General features: G+C 38.1%; 1 pseudogene; it reads right to left on the bottom strand.

Annotated features, from left to right (window-relative positions):
• Positions 1-3,969: 3,969 nt before the first annotated feature.
• LOC111406559 overlaps positions 3,970-21,236 on the bottom strand; it is a 28,443-nt pseudogene continuing 11,176 nt past the window's right edge.

Genomic DNA, 21,236 nt, shown 5'->3' with positions numbered 1-21,236 from the left:
ATAGACCAGAAAATAAGCATGTAATTGGTGTAAAGTGGGTGTATAAAACGAAGCTGAATCCAGATGGTTCTATCAACAAGTTTAAAGCTAGGCTGGTCGTGAAAGGATACTCTCAACAATATGGAATTGATTTTACTGATACTTTTGCACCAGTGGCCAGGTATGAAACAATCAGATTGTTATTTGCAATGGCTGTTCATAGAGGTTGGAAAATCTATCAATTGGATGTTAAATCGGCATTTTTGAATGGACACTTGGAGGAAGAGATTTTTATTGAACAACCTGAAGGTTTCCAACTTGAAGAGGCAAGTGAAAAAGTCTATCTATTAAGGAAGGCCTTGTATGGACTTAAACAGGCTCCTAGAGTGTGGTATAGCAGGATCGATGAGCACTTGAGCAAACTTGGTTTTTTGAGAAGTGTGAATGAACAAACCTTGTATATAAGGCAAGAAGAGAACGAGATGATCATCATCTCATTGTATGTGGATGATCTTCTAATCGCAGGAAGCTGCTATGCAAAGATCAATGAAGTAAAAGATGAATTGAGAAAGGTCTTTGAGATGACTGATTTGGGAGAAATGCACTATTTCCTTGGCATGGAAATATTTCAAATTCAAAATGAGATATTTGTCTGTCAAAGGAAGTATGTTAGGGAGATGTTAAGGAAATTTAATATGGAAAACTGCAAGGCAGTAAGTACTCCTCTTGTGCAAAATCTGAAGCTGATAAAAGATGATGGTTCTAAGAGGATTGATGAAAAAAAATATATAGGAGTATGACCGGATGTTTGCTGTATTTAACTTCTACCAGACCAGACCTTATTTTTGCTGCCAATATCCTATCCAGATTCAGACAGGAACCAAGTGAACTCCATTTTCAGGCTGCAAAAAGGGTGCTGAGATATGTGAAAGGAACTGAAGACTTGGGAATCTGGTTCAGGAAATCAGAAAGCTTGGAATTGACTGGATATACAGACAGTGATTGGGCTGGCTCGAGTGATGATATGAAGAGTACATCTGGCTATGTGTTTTATGCTGGAACAAGTGCTGTATGCTGGAGTGTAATGAAACAAAAAACGGTCGCTCAATCTACAGCTGAGGCAGAATACGTAGCTGCATCAGAAGCTACTAATCAAGCAATATGGCTAAGGAAAGTTATGGAAGATCTTCATTACAAGCAAGAAAAAGCTACTGTCATTTATTGTGATAATCAGTCGGCTGTGGCTATGGTGAAGAACCCGATATTTCATGGAAGGACAAAACACATTAAGATCAAATATCACTCAATAAGGGAGGCACAAGACAGAAAAGAAGTCCAGCTGATGCATTGTAGTTCTGAAGATCAGGATGCTGATATTTTCACTAAATCTTTGCCTAAAATAAGATTTGAAACATTGAGGAAAAGACTTGGTGTTTCCAACAAAAGTGTCAAGAAGGAGTGTTGATGATTGTGTGCCACTTTTGCTGTCATATTTTGTATTAATTATATGTATTAAATCAGTACATAGTATGGTTATTTTTGTGTATTAAAATGTCCATCAGAGTATGGTGATTTCAGTCAACAGGTAAGGTGTTGTTAGGTGGTCGTTGTTGACTAGAAACATGGTAGAAAACTATTGTAATATATATATGTTTGGAACCAGTCGAACTGTGCTGTAGCTGGTTATTTTTCATCCTAAATACAAGTCTTTCTCTTCCACTTTGTTGACATTATTCCATCATGTGCATATGGCTCTCGAGATAGAAAAGATTTTACCTTCCTTTTCTTCATTTAGCCATACGAGTACTTGATTTTTTTTTTAAGGTTTTAGCGGTTCTTTCGATTTTACAGTAAAGTGTTTTTGCATGGATATAGAATGTGTTCATCTGATGATGTCGTTTGTATGTGTATACAGATGGGATATAGGCATTTTCACACTGCAATAATATATGGTTCTGAGCCAACCTTGGGGAATGCATTAAGGGAAGCAATTTTTTGATGGAGTTGTCGAAAGAGAAGACATTTTTGTAACATCTAAACTGTGGGGTAGTGATCACAATGATCCTGTTTCTGCACTTGAGCAATCTCTACAGTAAGTATTTTCAAAATTGTTCTCTCTAATCAACATGGTATTCAAATCTCAGAGAGAAAAAAATAAATCTAACCTGATAATTCTGATAATTCTGATACATGCAGGAAACTCGGAATGGAATATGTGGATATGTATTTGTTGCATTAGCCAGTGAAATTGAAGCTATGGCTTTGTTATCCAGTGCCTAAAGAAGAAGATTTTGAAAAAGTACTGGACAAGGAAAAGACATGGTTTGGGATGGAGAAATGACAAAGATTGAGACCCTCTTGGATTTTACCTCTGTTCCACCTGCTATTAATCAGGTAATTTCTCTCTTTAATTGCAATTTTACGCAATATTCCATAAGGCTATAACTTATTTTTTTCTTCTTTAATATTGTCCAATAATAAAAGTCATCCATGCCAAAAGTGCCTCATCATTTCAATTCTAAATAAGGTTCCCGACGTTGATTATTATAAAATTTGACTTGAGACAATATCTTAGTCTTTTACTTATTTTTAATTTGACAAATATTTTAAATATTACGAGATGCAACCAGAAATCCTAGAATTGTATAACTTCCACCACGTAAATCTCATAGTGGTGTCAAAATTGGCGAGCCATCTCAAACTCGTGAAGTAAGTTGAAATGAGTGTTGATATTCATAAACAGTGCTTATCGATCATTGGTGATGTAACATTAATCTATCATCATAAATCCTAAATTAAAATATGATTATTGATAAAAAAAAAATACTCTATCGTTAACTCAAAATCATTTATCTCAATCAGATCTAACTTGAATTCAAAGAGTTTGGGCCAACTACTACAAGGAAAAATGATAAGATATTTTTAAGTGAAAAATTTCAAGGGAAAAAAATAGTAGGTAAGGTATTAAGTATGAACCAAATCAATTTCCAGACATTAAGTTTAAAAATGCAAAAATCAAGTATTCTATTTTAATTATAAATAATAATATTATCAAATTAAATTAATTCACCCACACCACCTCTACACTCATGCGCTCACCTGTTGTCGTCCCTCTTATAGTCGTCGGCATCCAGCCGTTGACATCCACCTCGCCAGCGACGAACATAAACATCGTTGGCTCAGATAGTATAGATAGAGGGAGAAACATAATTTAAAACGATTTTTTAAAAGTGAAAAACAACCCCCAGTGTAATTTATAGAGCACTTACCAGAGCAAATAGCTTCAATTCTTACCGTTGAAATTTGTTAAATTGAATTTGTGACTAGTTCATATAGCTAAGGTCAAAAAAATTAATGACTCGTGACCAGATCTATTGAATTTGTGACTTGTGACCTATGCACTTTAACATATGACCTGTGACTTGATCCAGTGGCCCGTGACCAAAATCCTAAATCTCCGACATGTGACTTAAGCCAATGGTCTTTGATCAAATCTTTTAAATTCGTGACCTGCGACCTATTCATTTGACACGTGACCTATGACTTGATTCAATTGCCCGTAAACAAATCTTTTGAATTTGTGACCAGTGACTCCCTTTGACATGTGCCCTGTTACAGCATAGATCATAGATTTAAGAGATTTGGTCACAGAAACGACACACAACCAACATCATTGCCTATGGACATTGATCCACATATATGCCACACCACCACCATCGCATGTACCAACCATCATCACTACAACCAAAGGAATCTCCTCCACCGTACCAATCTGCCACCACTAAGCTATTAATCTGTGATGTTATCACCACTACTAATATACTATGCAACCTCGTCACAATCATTATCATCACTTGTATCTTATTGTGTTAAATCATCAAAGGCTAAAACCAAAACCCGCCATAATTTGTGCCATAGATCACCATCACTTCTTCCATAAACCGCCACCTCCCAGCCTTAGTTACCACCACTACCAATAAATCTATAACATCATGCCACCTCATCACCATCATCAACATCCACCAAAAAACCATCAAAAACCACCACCACCATAACAATCTACACCTCCCAAATTGGAGGGGAAAAAAACGTACAAGAAAATTCAAATGGTTTTAAATTTGGTTTTAAAACTGAAATCTAATTCACCGATGGCGATCCTAACCCCGTTTCCCACAAAAGTTGAAATACAACTATCACTTTTGTATGGAAGAATTAAAGAACCTTTTCGAAATCTAATTCAACACTACAGTCGCTCAGATAGCTAGTTCATCGCCCTTCAAATCTAAACGTCCCTCACAATTGCAATTCGGCTTCATTTATGGGTTGTTTCTTCTACCAATTGTCGTTGGAGCCGTTGGAGCATGATAGATGAGAGAGAGAATGTGTGGGTGAGAGTAAGAGATAGAGATGAGAGAGACTTAATACCTGATTTTAGAATTACCATCTTTAAATACATGTTGTAGTGTAATTTTCACAAATTTCAATTCAATGCGTCTTGGGCCTGGCCCAGAGTATTCTTTTTGTTATTTACATGTCTGTATACCAAGTAAATATTTATGTCAAAGGTCACCAAAACCCTGATAAATCAGACCTCAACAAATTTATGTTAACGAAGGCGGTCAGTATAACAAGATTAAAAAGATGATATGTTGTGGATGTAACCTTCCTTCTCCTTAGGTAAATGTTGTACAGGAATTTGAACTGCATCAAGAGGCTACAATTATTAAGAAATGTACACACATATGGAGACAAATAATATTTTCTAAAGACAAAAATAAAGAGCAATGGATATGCACCTCTCACCTTCAAAAGAACTTGAAATCTCAAGAGTTTTAGTCAGCATGCTTGTGAAAACGAATAATATTGCTAATAAATTGCCTCTCTTTATGATAGCTAATAACAAAAATAGAAGTAATTATCATGAGTAGAGATGTCATAGCAAGACCATAACTACAATAATGTATACAGATGCTCTAACACAAATAAAAGAAAGTAGTAGGGAAAGACAATATCTCTACTTTAAGAGTGAAGGTATAGAGTAAAACTCACATTGCAAATGCTGTTACACTGAAACATGCGAATCCGAAGGAGGTGTAAACAAAAAATGTGGCCCAGCAGATATCTCGGTCCAAATATATTTTCTCAAATATAAAAGTGGCGACACCTGAAAATAGTATATATTCCCAGCTTGAGGGCAAGCACACACGAAAAGAAAATGAGGAAGACTCCTGAGAAGAGATTGAACAATACATTACAAGTCTGCATTCAAGAGATTTGTGTTAATAAGTCTGTGTATTTACATGTCACAGGGATCGAGCTAGAATGCAAACAAAGTGCATATTATAGGTGTTTCGCACGGGTAGTCGCTAACAATTAAAAAGGAATCAGACGATTGTGTAAGGAACAAACCTCTTGAGACAAAGTCTCAAAAAGGGGTGTTTTATTTGGCAGTGATTTTACAATTGGAACTAAATAGAATGCCTCCAAGGGGCGCAAGCACACGAGTACTGAAAAGAAATGTTTAAATCTAAATTAAGAAATTGAAATTACATATTCTCTGTTTGAGAGTGTTTGATTCGGGGTCCTTTGCTCTATGTCTTTTCTTCCTTTTATATTCCCTTGATGATCTCTTCGTGATCAACCGCTTAGAAACTGCTTAATTGCTTTATAACTGCCAACTTTCTTCATGGTGGCCAACTTATCATGGAATTGTCGTCTCTAACTATTGCCACTACTCTTTGTTGTTCAACCGTCTTCAACTGAATTCCTTGAATCGTGGAACGTGATAAGATTACTCAATAACTGCTTCGATAATTGCATTTTTGGATGATCATAACATCTTATGTTTGCTAAGATCCTGGGCGATTTGAAGGTTTGGGCAAGAACCCTGGGCGACTGCAAAACACGTCATTCGCTCAGATCTCGGGCGTCTTGCAAGTTTGGGCGATGGTGTTACCGCGTTTGTGGGCTTCCACTGCATTTATTAATAACCCTATTTGGGCATTTATCCTGAATTACCCAATTGGGCTTCATTCTTTGGGCTATTCGATTTGGGCTGCACTTTTAGAGTGTCAACAATTACCCCCCAATATGGCAGAATTAATACCAATTATTAATATTTGCCATATTCACTTTGTGTGTTCCCAGCAACATTTGAAATTTTCAAGAATTTCAATCATTGTTTTCTTCCACAGCCTGAAAAGGCTCGACGTTGGAAACCCTTATAACCCCTAAATACACATCATTTCATCGCACTACTAAATCACGCCTCATTGTTTCGCGCTTCTCTCTCGCAATATTACTGTTCATCTTCTTGCTTCTTTGCTACGTTTCTTAAGCAAATTTCAACAAAACTTTATTTCGTTCCTAATGGCTGCTTCACAATCCGAATCTGGTGACTCTTTCAGTTTCGAAGACTTCCAGAAACTCTTTACTCGGCCATATATAACTCCGAACTTCCTTGCACCAGCCAGTGCCGAACTCAATGAGTTCTATCTAGGTCTTTCATTCAACAGCGCCGAGGTCGTCGAACAAGTGGCGGTGGACCAGCTGTTCCCTTGTACTCAAGGCCCTCCATTTCTAAACTCTTTACCGTTGAGGTCGCTTCGCGAAAGAGGTATTCGCACTTGGCCTAAATTTGATTTTGTTTTCCGTAGATGGCATGCTAGCCTTGTGGGCCATGGTCCTACCAAGGCAATTTTTGATAGTGCTAGGATTTCTGATTTGTTAGAAATTTCTCTTCAACCCCCTATTTTTGATCCAGCGCTTTTCCCTATTGCTTTAAGTTTTTGGTTCTCTGAGTATAATACTTTTCTTTTCCCTCTTGGTCCCATGTCCATTACTTTAAGAGATGTTGGGGCCTTAGTAAATCTCTCACCTTTGGGCGATACCATTTTCCCTGATATTTTGATTTCTGGTGTCGCCCCAAAATTTGACAGAAAACTCACCGAGTCCTATTCAAGCCTACAAAGCTATTATAATCACTCGAGCGCTAAGCCTTCCCATGCTGAGCGTGTGGCCTTTCTTCAAATTTGGCTTTGTAAATATGTTCTATGTGTGCCAAGTATGAAACCTTCTATGAGCTATTTACCCATAGCGCACGAATTGGCGCGTGGTAGGCCTCTGAATTTCCGTTCTTTCTTTTTGGCCGCCCTCTATAGAGGCATGGCTTCTCTCCAATTCCAATTGAAGAATGATGCATCTCCCACTGGCAGTGGGCCTCTTTGGTTCACTCAAATGTGGTTGAAAGCCTATTTTCCATCAATTTGTGCTCTATCCTTTTCCATTCATTCTACTAGCTGCTATGGGCTAGCTATTGACCCACTAAGCCCTGTAATTATGTCCAGAAGGGGCATCTTTTCATTCTTTTATACTTTGAATTCAATTCCTTCTTTCTTTCATTTTCTTCCCTTTTTAACTTCAGATTATGTGCAACCCCCATCCACCCTGGACAGTGCGAGCACCTCTCTGCTCGTTTGGGTTCAATTTTTGACCAGGAGGGAGTTGTTCCATGATATTTTGACTGGAACCAATGCTAAAGCTGGGGTTGAAATATATGCTCCCCAATTTTTTGCTCGTCAACTTGGTTTTGGCCAAACTTGGCCTGTTCTCCCTTGTTATTCAAGAAATTTGATAGATCGCTTCCATACCATTAATAAGGCAGAGGCAGAAGCTATAGATGCTCGCAATATTCTTTTGACGAGTAACTTTTCATTAGCCCCCTTCAATACTAGCCATGCCATCCATCCCCTTTTTGAACAACTCTGGCCATCAGTGTAGCGCAGATTGTTTGCAACTGATGTCAATCGCGCTTTCCATTCACTGGATCAGCTAGACATTTCTTCCACTTCTCTTGTTTTGGTCACCCCTGTGTCCATTAGGAGTCCTTCCTCTTCTGCTCGTGCTAAACAGTCTGTTCGTCCATCTACTTCTCTTCCTACCAAGCCCACTGCAGCTAAGAGTGCCCCAAGCCGCAAACGGCCAGCCTCAGCATCTCCCATTTTCAGGATGATGATGATGATGATGATGACGACGACGATACTCCTTTCATTGTTAGGAGAGAGGTAATTAAATTAGTTTACTCACAAGCATACCTTTTTATACTTGAAACTTTTCTATGTGCTGATGGTTTGTTCGAATTTCTCAGAAAAGCTCAGCCTCTCCTTTGAAGGCTTTGGTGTTGGCAGCACCTGCTCCATCATCCTCTGCTAAGGCTGCTTCATCCAAACCAACTGATGAAGGGACTACGCTTAAAGGGAAACCTTCAGTCCCGGAATCCTTATCACAACCAATGGATGAGCCACCTTCTTCCCAAGGTGTCAACCCCCCAAACGTCGAGCCAAAAGGTAATACATTTTTTGATGTTTTACCTTTACTTGTACTATTGGTTTTTGATTTGTTGCTTTTTTAGTTCTACAGATGCTATCATGGGTTTGCCCGTTGTGGCAAAGTCTTCTCGCTCAGACAATGGGAAGTCCTCACAAGTGGTGGAGCCACAGATGGTAGATTTGGCTGGGGATATGCCACCTCCCAAGATTGCTGATGAGGTAATCTTTGCTTCACTTTTACTTCCACTTTGTTCATTGTAGTGAAAACCTTCAATGTTGACAATTTTCTTTGTAGGATGCTGATAAGATTGTGCGTTCCATCTAGAACTTGTTCACTTCCTGGAGGCAAGTCAAGACGTCTCGCCCTGCTTCAACCAGTCGTCCTTCTGCTTCTTTAGAGGAAGATATGAAGTTCCTCAAGCAGTCGATATCTGAGTATGTGTCCTTTATGGATATGGACATCGGTCAGGCTAGTACTGCCAAACATAAGGATAAGCTTAAGCATTTGAGTACGAAGTTGGTGCAAGCACTGACACTTCCGTCGCTCAATCTTTCTGCTAATTTTAAAGCGACGTTGAAAGTTGTCCATTCCAAGATTCTCTCCTTGCTGGCCAAAAATGTTGAACTGAAGGCCAAAGGTACTAAATATCTTCGCGCTGTATCTGAAAGAGAGTCTTTGCTTCTGGAGATCAACAAAGCTGAGGACGAATTGAAAGAAATCTCTTCCGAAGTTATGATTGAAGACTCTTTGATGACCAGTTTGGCTGCATAGATGAAGGAGCTTCAAGCAAGGATGGACGACTGCAAGGCGAGAATGACTGCTAAAAAACGTAATGCCTCCCAAGGAATTGAGCGAACGAAGTTTTTGGTTGAGCAGTACAAGAAGCTGGAGGTTGATGATGATTTTGTGGCTGAATTGAATGTCACTTCTTCTCAGCAGAGCGAGGATTGGGGGAGACTTAGGGAAAGAATTCGTTCAGTCTGGGGCGAATTGTACTTAAGACATCTAATGCCTTAACTTTTCTTTTTGTAACTTCGTATTAACTTTCCCCTTGTAACCTCGTACTGATGTCTATTGGTAATTCTGAACATACCAACAGCCATTATAATTAATGAACGATTAATTTGTCTTATTGTGTATTTATTGACGTTGTCTTTAATCGTCAACCCCCCAAACATTTAACTGCTTTATGCTAAGATTCACGCACATTTTCTCTTGGTATTTCTGTCTCTTTTCCCAAGACTTCGGGCCATTTGATTCTAGTTACTAGGCACGAATGTGGCTGTTCATATTCTGTCTCTTCACCTTCACGCCTCTATAAATGCACTTATATTCCACACTTGTCATTTTCATTTCCATTCTCTTCTTCAAAATCAATTTATTGCCATTGTTTGGCATTTTGACAATCGATCCAAAACCTTCGTCTTCCATGAAAATGGATCATTTGATCCGCCCATTTTGCTATCTTTCTTGATGTCACCTTTGGTATGGGAGATATAGAAAATATTCTTTGGCCAGCAAAGTTCTTCCCATTGTCTCCATGTTCCTTACAAGGAGTTCGATGATGGAAGACAATTTTTGAGGACGCCTGCAAGCCACCTTACTTGCTGAGAGTGCTTCTTAGCCTCCTTGCCCGTTATTGCAGCGATGCATTTAGGAAGGCGATGTGAAGGTGCTTCTTCTTCCTTTCTGCTTGCTGAGAGTGCTTCTCAACCTCTCTGCTTGCCTTTGCAGCAGTGCGATCAGGATGGCAATCAAGTTCAGTTCACCCTCTTACTCGGCGATTGACCAGGAATTTAGTTTGCTCTTAATTGTAGCTTATATAGCATTTTGTATTTTGCAACTTTGTAATGAACATTTGATAATAAAGGAATTTATTTGAACGTATTTCGCTCTGACCCTTTTTAATCTACAATCGTTCAACGCGATTTGATTACGCTTTTATTTGTTCACTTTCCCATAAGGAAGGAACATATTTTTTTAAATATTTACCATTAATGAATCTCATGTGCTTGGTGCCGTCTAAATCTTCCAACTGATAGGCTCCATTAGGCAACACATTATTTATTTTATATGGTCCTTCCCAATTGGGCCACCACTTGCCATACTTTGGATCTTTGTTATCCAAAGGGAGTATTGTTTTTCAAACCAATTCGCCCAGGCTGAACGACTTGGCTATAACTTTTTTATTATAAAATTTAGCCATTTTTCGTTTTTGAACTTGCAATCTATCTAGGACGTCCAACTTTAATTCGTCCAACTCCAATAAGTTTTGAACTAGTGATTCGGTATATTCATCACCACTTAACTTATGTTGCAAACACACTCTGATCGATTGTATGTTGATTTCCATATGCAAAACGGCCTCCTGTCCATAAGTAAGTTGGAAATGAGTAATTTTGGTGCTTGATCGAGGCGACGTCTTATAAGCCCATAAGGCCTTATTTAGACATTCGTGCCAATTTCTGGCATTTTCATCTATCATTTTCCTTATAATATTTTTTAGAATCTTATTAGAAGATTCTGCTTGTCCGTTGGATTGAGCGTAATATGGTATGTAGTTCACTAATTTAACTCCAAACTCGCTCAAGAATTTATTCACTTGATCCCCATTTAAAGATGTTCCGTGATCTACCATCAAAGTTCGTGGAATTCCAAATCTATAAATAATGTGATCACGGATAAGTTCTATGACATTCTTTTGAGTGATCTCCTTTAAAGGTATTGCTTCTACCCACTTAGTGAAATAATCAGTTGCAACTATAACAAAGGTATGTTGCTTGGACGATGGGGGATAAATCTTCCCTATCAGGTCTATCGCCCAACCCTTAAACGGCCAAGGTTTGATAATAGGTGCCATCTCTCGTGCTGGCGCCCTTTGTATTGGACCATGCTTTTGGCATGCTAGACAATTCTTTGCATACTGAACGCATGATTCTCCCATCTTTGGCCAAAAATATCCATTCCTAATAATTAGCCATCTCATCCTTTGGCCAGCTTGATGAACTCCACATATCCCTTCGTGCAATTCAGCCATGATCGTCCTGGCTTCTTGCAAACTTACACATTTTAGCAATATATCATCAGAGCGTTTTTTAAACAACTCTTCGTCTATCAGTGTATAGTTTAGCAAACACAACTTCATTTTTTTACTATTTCCTATATTAGATTCTTTAAGGAACCTTTTAATCTCTGTCATCCAATCTATTGCATCTCCATCTTGTATGCAATGAATTTTAATCGTTCTCGCCCTTCTTTGGACCACGGGCAATATTGTTCCATGCTCATAAGTGACTTCCAATTTAAAACCCTTGAGTACCCTGAGGCCATCTGAGCCAATTCGTTTGCTACGTCATTATATATCATATTAACACATTGAAGCTCTATTTGGTCAAATTCTTCCAACAACTCTTGGGCGATTCCATGCTGACTTATAAGGCATTTAAAATCACCAATCAATTGGTAAATTACCAGTTGAGAATCGCCTCTAACGATCACATTCTTTACCTCCATATCTATCATTAATTCTAGGCCCATGATTAAGGCTTCGTATTCGATCTGATTGTTGGTGCACATTTTGTCCAAAGTGAATGCGAACTTGGAACAAATCCCTAAAGGATTTATCAATGCTACTCCTACTCTTACACCTTTAGAGGTTTTCGATCCATCGAAATATAAAACCTAAGGTTTTAATTCGAATGAATTGATCTCTAACTCAATTTCTTCAAGCATATCAAGGCATGGATGAACGGCCAGAAAGTTAGTCAAAGCCTGATTTTTGATTGCCTCTTGGGGTATGTATTGTACTTCAAATTTTAATAAAGATAATGTCCAAAGGCCTACCCTTTGGTGCAAAATAGGGCGAGAGAACATATACTTAACCAAATTTACTTTAGAAATTAAATAAACGGTTACGGGCTGCAAATAAGCCCTTAATTTTGTACATGTGAAATACAATGCAAGACATAATTTTTTAATGGCAGAATAATTACATTCACATTTTGTTAACCGTCTACTCAAGTAGTAAATCACCCTTTCTTCACCAAATTGGTCTTCTTGCGTGACCATTCCAGCTATTGATTCTTTTTCAGCCGATACATAGACTTTCATTGGTCATCCTTGGATTGGTGACACCAACACTGGTGGACTTGATAAATATGTCTTTAGGCTTTCAAAAGTCTTTTGATGCTCTTCTTTCCAGACAAATTCGTCCTGATTTTTCAACGTTAAAAGCGGCGAAAAAGCTTTAGTTCGTCCTATACAGTTAGAAATAAAGCGTCTTAAAAAGTTTACTTGGCCTAGAAACCTTTGCAATTCTTTTTCGTTGCTAGGTGGTTTGGCCTCTAGAATGGCCTTTGCTTTATTTTTATCAAATTCAATCCCCCTTTTGTGTACTAAGAAACCAAGAAAATTCCCTGCATTAACACCAAATGCATATTTCAAGGGATTCAACTTTAGTTTATATTGCTTCATTCGCTCAAATGAACATCTTAATTGTTCAAAATGGTCTTCTTCTTTAATGGATTTGACCAATATATCATCTACATACACTTCAACAAACTTGCCTATCATATCATGAAAAATCAAATTCATTGCCCTTTGATAAGTTGCTCCTGCATTTTTTAGGGCGAAAGGCATAACTACCCATTCAAAATATCCTAGAGACCCAGGGCATTGAAAGGCAGTTTTGTGTATATCTTCCTCAGCTATATAAATTTGATTGTATCCTGAATACCCATCCATGAAGGAATACATTACATGTCCGGCAGTCGAGTCTACTAAAGAATCTACCGTGGGCATTGGATATTCATCTTTAGGTGTGGCTATGTTTAGATTCCTAAAATCTATGCACACCCTTAGTTTACCGTTCTTTTTTAATATTGGTACGATATTGGACAACCATTCAACATATCTGGCCGTTCTAATAAAGCCTGCTTTTAATAATCGCTCTATCTCTTCCTTAATTTCAGGGAGTACATTAGGAACAAAACACCTAGGAGGTTGCCTATGAGGTTTAAAATTAGGCTTGGTTGGTAATCTATGTTCCACCAAATCTCTATCTAAACCAGGCATATGTTCATATTTCCAAGCAAAACAATATTTGTACTCCTTTAATAAAGCGATTAATTTATCACTAACCTCTTGATCGAGTATTTGGCTGATGAACGTTGGGCAATCTTCTCCTTCATTGCCAATATTCACTTTAATCAGGGGGTCTTGTGCTTGAGCGTATCCAGGCTTGGCGATCCTTATCACTTCGTCGTCCAATTCCCTTGTAGGCACTTCTTCTTCTAAACAATCCACCTTGTTGACTTCTCGGCCAATACTTTGTTCCACCTCGAACACTGCCAATTTGTCTCTCAATGCTTTCAAGGTTGCTATTTCTTTCGTCTTGTCCTTGCATTCTTTATTGAAAGTCATTAATTTGGCTTTGAAGGTCTGAATGTCGACCATTTGCCTTTGTTGCTTACAACTCATTTAAAACTCTTTGATTATTCTTTTGCCAATTACTGACTCCTCCAGGGTCACTATGTTTGGCCTCATCTGACTGAACATTTTAGTGAGTGCATCCACCAAAAATGGCTCTTCACTCTGCGTGACAATCTGAGTTTCTTCCCCATCTTGGACTACTTTGACAGGTCCATAATTTTCTTCGTACATGAACCTTTCCACTGAGTTTGCTTCTGCGACAAAAGGCCTATGATCGGCCTGCACCATCTCTGCTTCGCCCTTGTCATTCCAAAAAACTAGGCACTGATGGAGCGATGAGGGTATACAGCGACTTCCGTGTATCCAATCTCTTCCTAATAACACATTGTAACTAGTGGGACCATCTATTACAAAGAATACTGTGGTCCTAGTAGTTGTTTCTATAGTTATGTCCAATGGCATAACCCCTTTAGCTGAAGTTGCTCCTCCATTGAAACTTATCAGGATGACTTCCGTTGGGATCATATCACCTTCTGTCTTTGCGAATTTCCTCATCATCCTAGATGGAATGGTGTTTATAGCTGCTCCATTATCGACAAGCACTTTTGCCACAGGTATGCCATTAATTAGAGTTTTAACGTACAATGGCCTCAAGTGTTTGGTCAATTTCATGGCTGGTCGCTTAAAAATAACTTTTTCGGCAGCATCTATTTCCATTTCCTGCTTGTCCTCTATCGAGTTACCCTTTTGTGATAAGTCAACATGCAGCATATCGCACTGAGCCTCTGTCTTCTGAATTTCCTTTTTACTATTTTTCTAATGCTTCTTCTTCAGTTACCCAACCTGTGGGAGGAGGCATTATTCTTGGAGGTGATCCATACTTTTCAAAGCGATGCACTCTTTTCTTCCTTTTGGATGTCCCATACAGCACGTAATAATCGAAAGAACGCCTAGATGGTTCTCCCAATAAGTCTACTTCACGAACTCCCTCTCGATGCATTTGCTTCAACAGAGTATTGTACGATACTCCTCTTCTTCTTCTTTTTGCTTCCAGATCGATTTCATCTTCGATGTCTGTCATACCATCATCTTCCTCACCATTGTAGGCCTCTCTAGAAGTTTAGCCTTCTTCATATTCTAGCATGCATGCTTCTTCTTCGTTATCCTCCTTTTCTTCTTCACACTTTTCTTTATTCTTGAACTTATTGGCTAGTAAATAGTTATTAACCATGACAGGAGGCAACATACCAAACTGAATAGTAAGGGGCTAATCTGGAGCTTCTCAATCCCTTCTGTCTCGCTCAAACTTCGACCTCCCAGAAGAAGTCTCTGACAATTCTTCCATAGGTTCACCTGTACCAGTCTCTTTACTGTCTTTGAGAACATTCTGATTGGCTGCCTGAGTAGTCTAGATGCCTTAGGACGCAGCATTCCCTGTTGTTACCTCATCATTCGCCCGTAGTTCCGTTGAAAATACCTTTGTTGGGTTCTAGTCATCTCGTTGAAAGGTATCGACCTTTCAGCCTCATACTGGAACGAATGCCATACATTTGGTTGGCGAGGTTGCGGTCTGAATGTTCTCCCATTATTTACTGGCCTGAACTGCCTCTCAAAAGGTGGTCTCTTATAGAATGATGTACCCCGTCCTCTACCAGGCTGAGCGTTTGGGAAAAAACTAGGGAGATGGTGATGCTGCCATATCCCTGGTTTCTCTGCATTTGCACTCACTTCTTTTTTGCATCTTGCACATAGGACGTCTTCGTCCTTTTTGGGCTCCTTCCTTTTGATACGTTCAAAGACACTGGGATGTGGTCCAGGGTCTTCTTCTCCGTCATCTATAACCAACTTGAATTTTGGCAATTTGTTTTTGAAACCAGACGTCACCATGTTCACTCCAAGTGGCTATGGAAAATGATTTTCATCCACTGCCATCTTCCTCTTATCCTCGAACGTAATTCGTCCTGATTCAATGGCGTCCTATAACACATGGCGAAAAACCAAACAGTTGTTGGTCAAATGTGACCATGCATTATGCCACTTACAATATTTTTTACCCTTAACTTGTTAAGGGCTCGGCCATTTATGCTTATCGCTCAGCTTTATCCGCTTATGCTTATATAATTTATCAAATATAAGGTCAGTTTTGGTTACATCGAACGAGAACGTTCTAGCCTTTATGTTTTCATCTTTTATAGGCTCATCCTTGCTCGACGGTCTAGGCTTAGCCATTATAGGACAAGTATATGTGTTTCCTTTAACTAATTCGACCAAATACATTTCGGTTTGATCGTAATACTCGTCATTAATGGTATGAACATCAAAATTTAGGTCTCTATAATAAGTTCCCTTGCTAGAATTTTTTATTTGTTCTTCTTCTCTTATTAATCGTTCATACCTAATCACGTTCGCGCTCAATTGGAAAAGATCAGGAAATTCCTTGTCTTGGAACTTCTTCTTCAAATCAAAGCTTAGACAACCTTGAGCGATTTTGACAAACTCCATTTCGGGCAAAGGTAGAAAACATTTGTTTCTTGCTGTCTTGAACCTTTGAAGAAAACCTTCTGCCCATTCGTTTGGCATTTGACGTAGATTCGCCAAATCGACCAAAGTAACTTCAGACTCAGTCTTATAAAACTGAGCGTGGAACAATTGCTCCAATTGTTTCCATGTTTGAACAGAGTTTGCTGGTAAATTGATGAACCAGGAGAAGGCTACTCCTGTTAATGAACTAGGGAACATCCTCATTTTATGGTAATCAGTTACGTCACCACTTTGCAGTGTGAATTGCCCTATGTGTTCTAGAGTAGACACCTCTCCTAAACCGGTAAACAATGAGAATTCTGGCACTTTATACCCTCTAGGCCATGGATATGCTTGGTCTATCCAATCAGGATATGGCTTTGTGTAAGTCGGCCTAATGACAGGATGTACTCCAAAAGCCATCTGGTCATGTACGATTTTCATAATCTGATTCCTCAACATGACGTTGGGGTCATATGGAATTCCTACAAGTTGGTTGACCAGTTGATTTGCTTGAGGCCTGATGTTTGGTCCTTGATTGGCAACAAAGTTACCATGATTTGGGTCATTGTTACCATTAGCCTGAACATTTATTCCATCATTAACACGTGGAGTATTTTGCCCATTATTTAGGACATTATCTCTTACATTTAGGTTACCCCCCAAGTTAGATGTACCAATGCCACTATTCTGATTTGGTATTACACCACCCCCTAGGTTTGAAGAAGAGGAATCAAAAGGTGGTTCTACCCCTTGATTTAAACTTAGGACTGGGGGATTATGTCCCACAATTGTCCTAGTTTGAAAGTGGTTTGCAAGAGGCACAACTGGCTGACAAATTTGGCCTACTAACTTATTCATTATTTCGTTCAAAGTATTCAGTTGTTTGGCCATGTTGTCATAATGTGCATTCTCATTCTGGGTAAATCTTTCCACATTATGAATATTTCATAGATTTACCTGTTCAACGACATCTTGTGTGAGTTCTCCGAGTAATGCACGCATGGTTTGAGGACTCAACTCTGTCATTGGTTCGTAACGACTGTGATTGCTCTGATTCTGTCAATCTGTTCGTGGAGAGCTATGCTGCTCCTCATATCACTCGATCACAAACTGGACTTCTCCTTGACTTACTGCTTCCTTATCAGATTTCTAAGGCATATTGTTTCGCCTTTTGTATCTTCAACACCAAACACCAATGTCCCACTGGACGTGCCAAATTGTTTTATGCGGGTAGTCGCTAACAATTAAAAAGGGATCAGACGATTGTGTAAGGAACAAACCTCTTGAGACAAAGTCCCAAAAAGGGGTGTTTTATTTGGCGATGACTTTACAATTACTACTAAACAGAATGCCTCCAAGGGGCGCAAGCACACGAGTACTGAAAAGAAATGTTTAAGTCTAAATTAAGAAATTGAAATTACATATTCTCTGCTTGAGAGTATTTGATTCGAGGCCTTTGCTCTTTGTATTTTCTTCCTTTTATATTCCCTTGATGATCTCTTCGTGATCAACCGCTTAGAAAGTGCTTAATTGCTTTATAACTGTCCACTTTCTTCATGGTGGCCAACTTATCGTGGAACTACCGTCTCTAACTGCTGCCACTACTCTTTGTCGTTCAACCATCTTCAACTGAATTCCTTAAATCGTGGAACGTGATAAGATTACTCAATAACTGCTTCGATAACTACATTTTGGATTATCATAACATCTTATGTTTGCTAAGATGATTCGAAGGTTTGGGCAAGAACAGGGTCATAACCCTGGGCGACTGCAAGGCACTTCATTCGCTCAGATCTTGAGCGTCTTGCAAGTTTGGGCGATAGTGTTACCGTGTTCGTGGGCTTCCACTACATTCATTAATAACCCTATTTGGGCCTTTATCCTGAATTGCACAATTGGGCTTCGTTCTTTAGGCTATTCGATTTGGGCTGCACTTTAGCGTGTCAACAACAAGTATACCTTGAAATAATTGCTGATGAATTTTGTTGAATAAATAATCCTGAAAATGATGTCTTTAGACTGATTAAGCAGCCTTAGAGGGTGTTTGGGAGTAATTTTTCACCAAAAAAAATTGATTTTTTGACCGTTATTTCACTATTCCAACCATAATTTTTGACTTCTTCTCTCACAAGTAGCCCCCACTTTTCTCCTAACGGTCAAAAAATCAATTCTCAAAATCTCTAACGACAGGCCCTTAATAGTTAAATGTACCACTGCTCACTGATTTTTTTTTTAAATAATGTAGAATAGACAACAAAGAATTGACCAAAGGAAGAACATGATCAGAAAATAAAAAAAATGGTAGAGGATACTCAAAGAATTTGCAGGGATCAATCCTACTACTCCAGCTGATCTTATAAGTAATACATTTAACACCAGGTAAACAAACGAGAATACAACCAATGAATTTTTAGATTGCTTGAGTTGATTCTCTGTTGCAACTACATGCAAAAATGCTTCAGATATATCTGATGCAAAAACAAGAACAAAAATATAATAATTACATATTGCAATCACAATGGTGCTTGGGAGATTCATTTGGCTCAAGTAATTTTAGATCATATAGTTTCTCATCAACATATTTTAGGATTCCACTAATGCATGCAAGACTGCTACTACTAAGGATGTCAAACAAGTCGAGCAGCTCGCCAACTAGTCGAAATAGGACCCGTGGGCAGCTCGGGCTCGTAAAATCAGTAGCCCCAGCCGAGCCAAGCCGAGAGGGCCTCACCAGGAGGTGAGCCGAGCTAGCCCACGAGTGATCAAAACAATCACCGTTTTAAAATTTTAGTGACCGAAATGATCGCTGAAATTCAATGACCGTTTGGGTCACTGAATTTAATTATATTTTTTTCTTTCTATTATAAATACCCTCCTAACTCTCCATTTTTTCATATCAATTATCTCATCATTCTCACTTCTCAACTCTCTTTTATATCAATTATCGAGTTTTTACTTTCTTGCGCTGTTGTGTAAAATATATAATATCAATTCATTTTTTACAGTTTATTCAGTTACAATTTCAATTCAGCAAGTTCTCACTACATTTATATTTTTACGAGTTATTATATTTGGATTTCATCATAAATAATCAAACAAATGGATCAACGCTCATTTGTTGAGAGCTTATTTGATACGGGATGTGGGCCACATGACGAATCGCCTAGGATGCCGCAAAAAATTCCAAATGAATTTGTTGGTCTAAATGACGTAGCTACACCTGAAGATGTTCACATTCACGGTCATGGAAGCTACAAACCAATTGATTTGGATGATATTAACGTTCTCGAAGTAGGAGATAAGGATGAAGATACCGAATTAAACATCCCAAATGCGAAGGGAAAGCGAAAGGGCAAAAATAAACAAAATATTAGGATCACTTTAAGTTGATTTCAATAGAAAAAGTCGTCGATAAACTTGTAGAATCTAAGGCAATATGTAAATATTGCCAACAAAGATTGCCATAGTAAAAAGGAATTTGTATCACCCATCTCAACCGCTACTACAAAACATGTACGGTCAGACATGGACTTCTTCTAACTGGTCAAACACAATTACAATTTGACAGTCCAGGCGCCGATTCTACGACTTTGCCCCTATCCATGTGGGTGTATTCGAAGGACAACACTCGAACCGAAATGGTGAAATTTGTTGCCGTCACTGAGTTACCTTTGGCTATTGCCGACACCCAACATTTCATCTCATTCGTGAAAGAATATCTACAACCAAGGTACGTTGAGGTAAGTCGAAACACTCTTCGTGCCGATACTATACAATATTTCAATAATTCAAAACAACAATTAATTATGGATTTGCAACAATATGGAGGTGTTATATCTTTAACTTCTGATATATGGGAAGGGGTTAATAAAAGAGCATATATAGCTGCACTCACACACTATATAGACCCATTTTGATGCATGCATAAAAAATATTACTTTTAGAATTATTGAGTTTCCTCACAATGCTAATAATATATATAATGTTATTATCAGTATTATTAGAGAATATAACTGCGAGACTAAAATTCGGTCCTTTACTTTTGATAATGCTAGTGTTAAAAAAGTAGTTTTTCGATAAATTGTGTAGGGTACTTCAACCTGATTTTGGTGGGTATTTGTTTCATATTCATTGTGCGTGTCATATCTTGAATTTAATTGTGCAAGATGTCTTAAAACATATAAAGAATGAACTTCAAAAAATTATAAAAGCATTAGTATATATTACGATCTCTCCTAGTAGAAAATAAGCATTTGAAGATTTTTGTACCTAACTAGGGGTGACGATTGCTAAAACATTTGTTAGCGACGTATGCTATAGATGGAACTCTACTTGCTATTAAAGTCATGTGAAAGTTTTGAACATTTAATAGCTGACTTTTATAACAATAGACACGTTAAAAGCGATGATGATGGTATGTTGAACGAATCCGATAGGGTTTTAGCTTTGAAAGTTAAATTATTTTTGACATCTGTTTATAAGACAACAAAGATTTTACCGGGTGTTTATTACTCCACAAGCTCTATGGTGCTTGAACGCCTTTATATAATTGCAAAAACATTCAATAAATATAAAAGTGATCCTGATTTTAGTGAAATTATAATTGCTATGGAATTAAAGTTTAGAAAATATTAGGAAGGACTACCTATGTTATTTCCTTTAGTATGCACAATGGACCCCTATATAATATTTCAGAACTAAATACATAATTCATCAAATCAATAAAGCCTTAATACTTGATACACCTTTCACCTATAAGAATTTAGAGCAAATATTATATGGAATATATGATTTATATACAGAAAGAATGGGTGCGAATGTTAATTTGGTACCCTTTGCACATACTCTTTCGGCTGAAATTTAAGAAGATGATGTCGAAATAATGAATTTATTTCAAGGCATTAATACATTTAGATATGATGAAATCCCAATGTGTTCATCTAGTGCTATGTCGTTTATATTTGCATCTCATCAAA

This window comes from Olea europaea, chromosome 12, assembly GCF_002742605.1.
Source record: "Olea europaea var. sylvestris chromosome 12, O_europaea_v1, whole genome shotgun sequence".
Taxonomy (NCBI): Eukaryota; Viridiplantae; Streptophyta; class Magnoliopsida; order Lamiales; family Oleaceae; genus Olea; species Olea europaea.
This window is presented reverse-complemented; position numbering and strand designations above follow the sequence as displayed.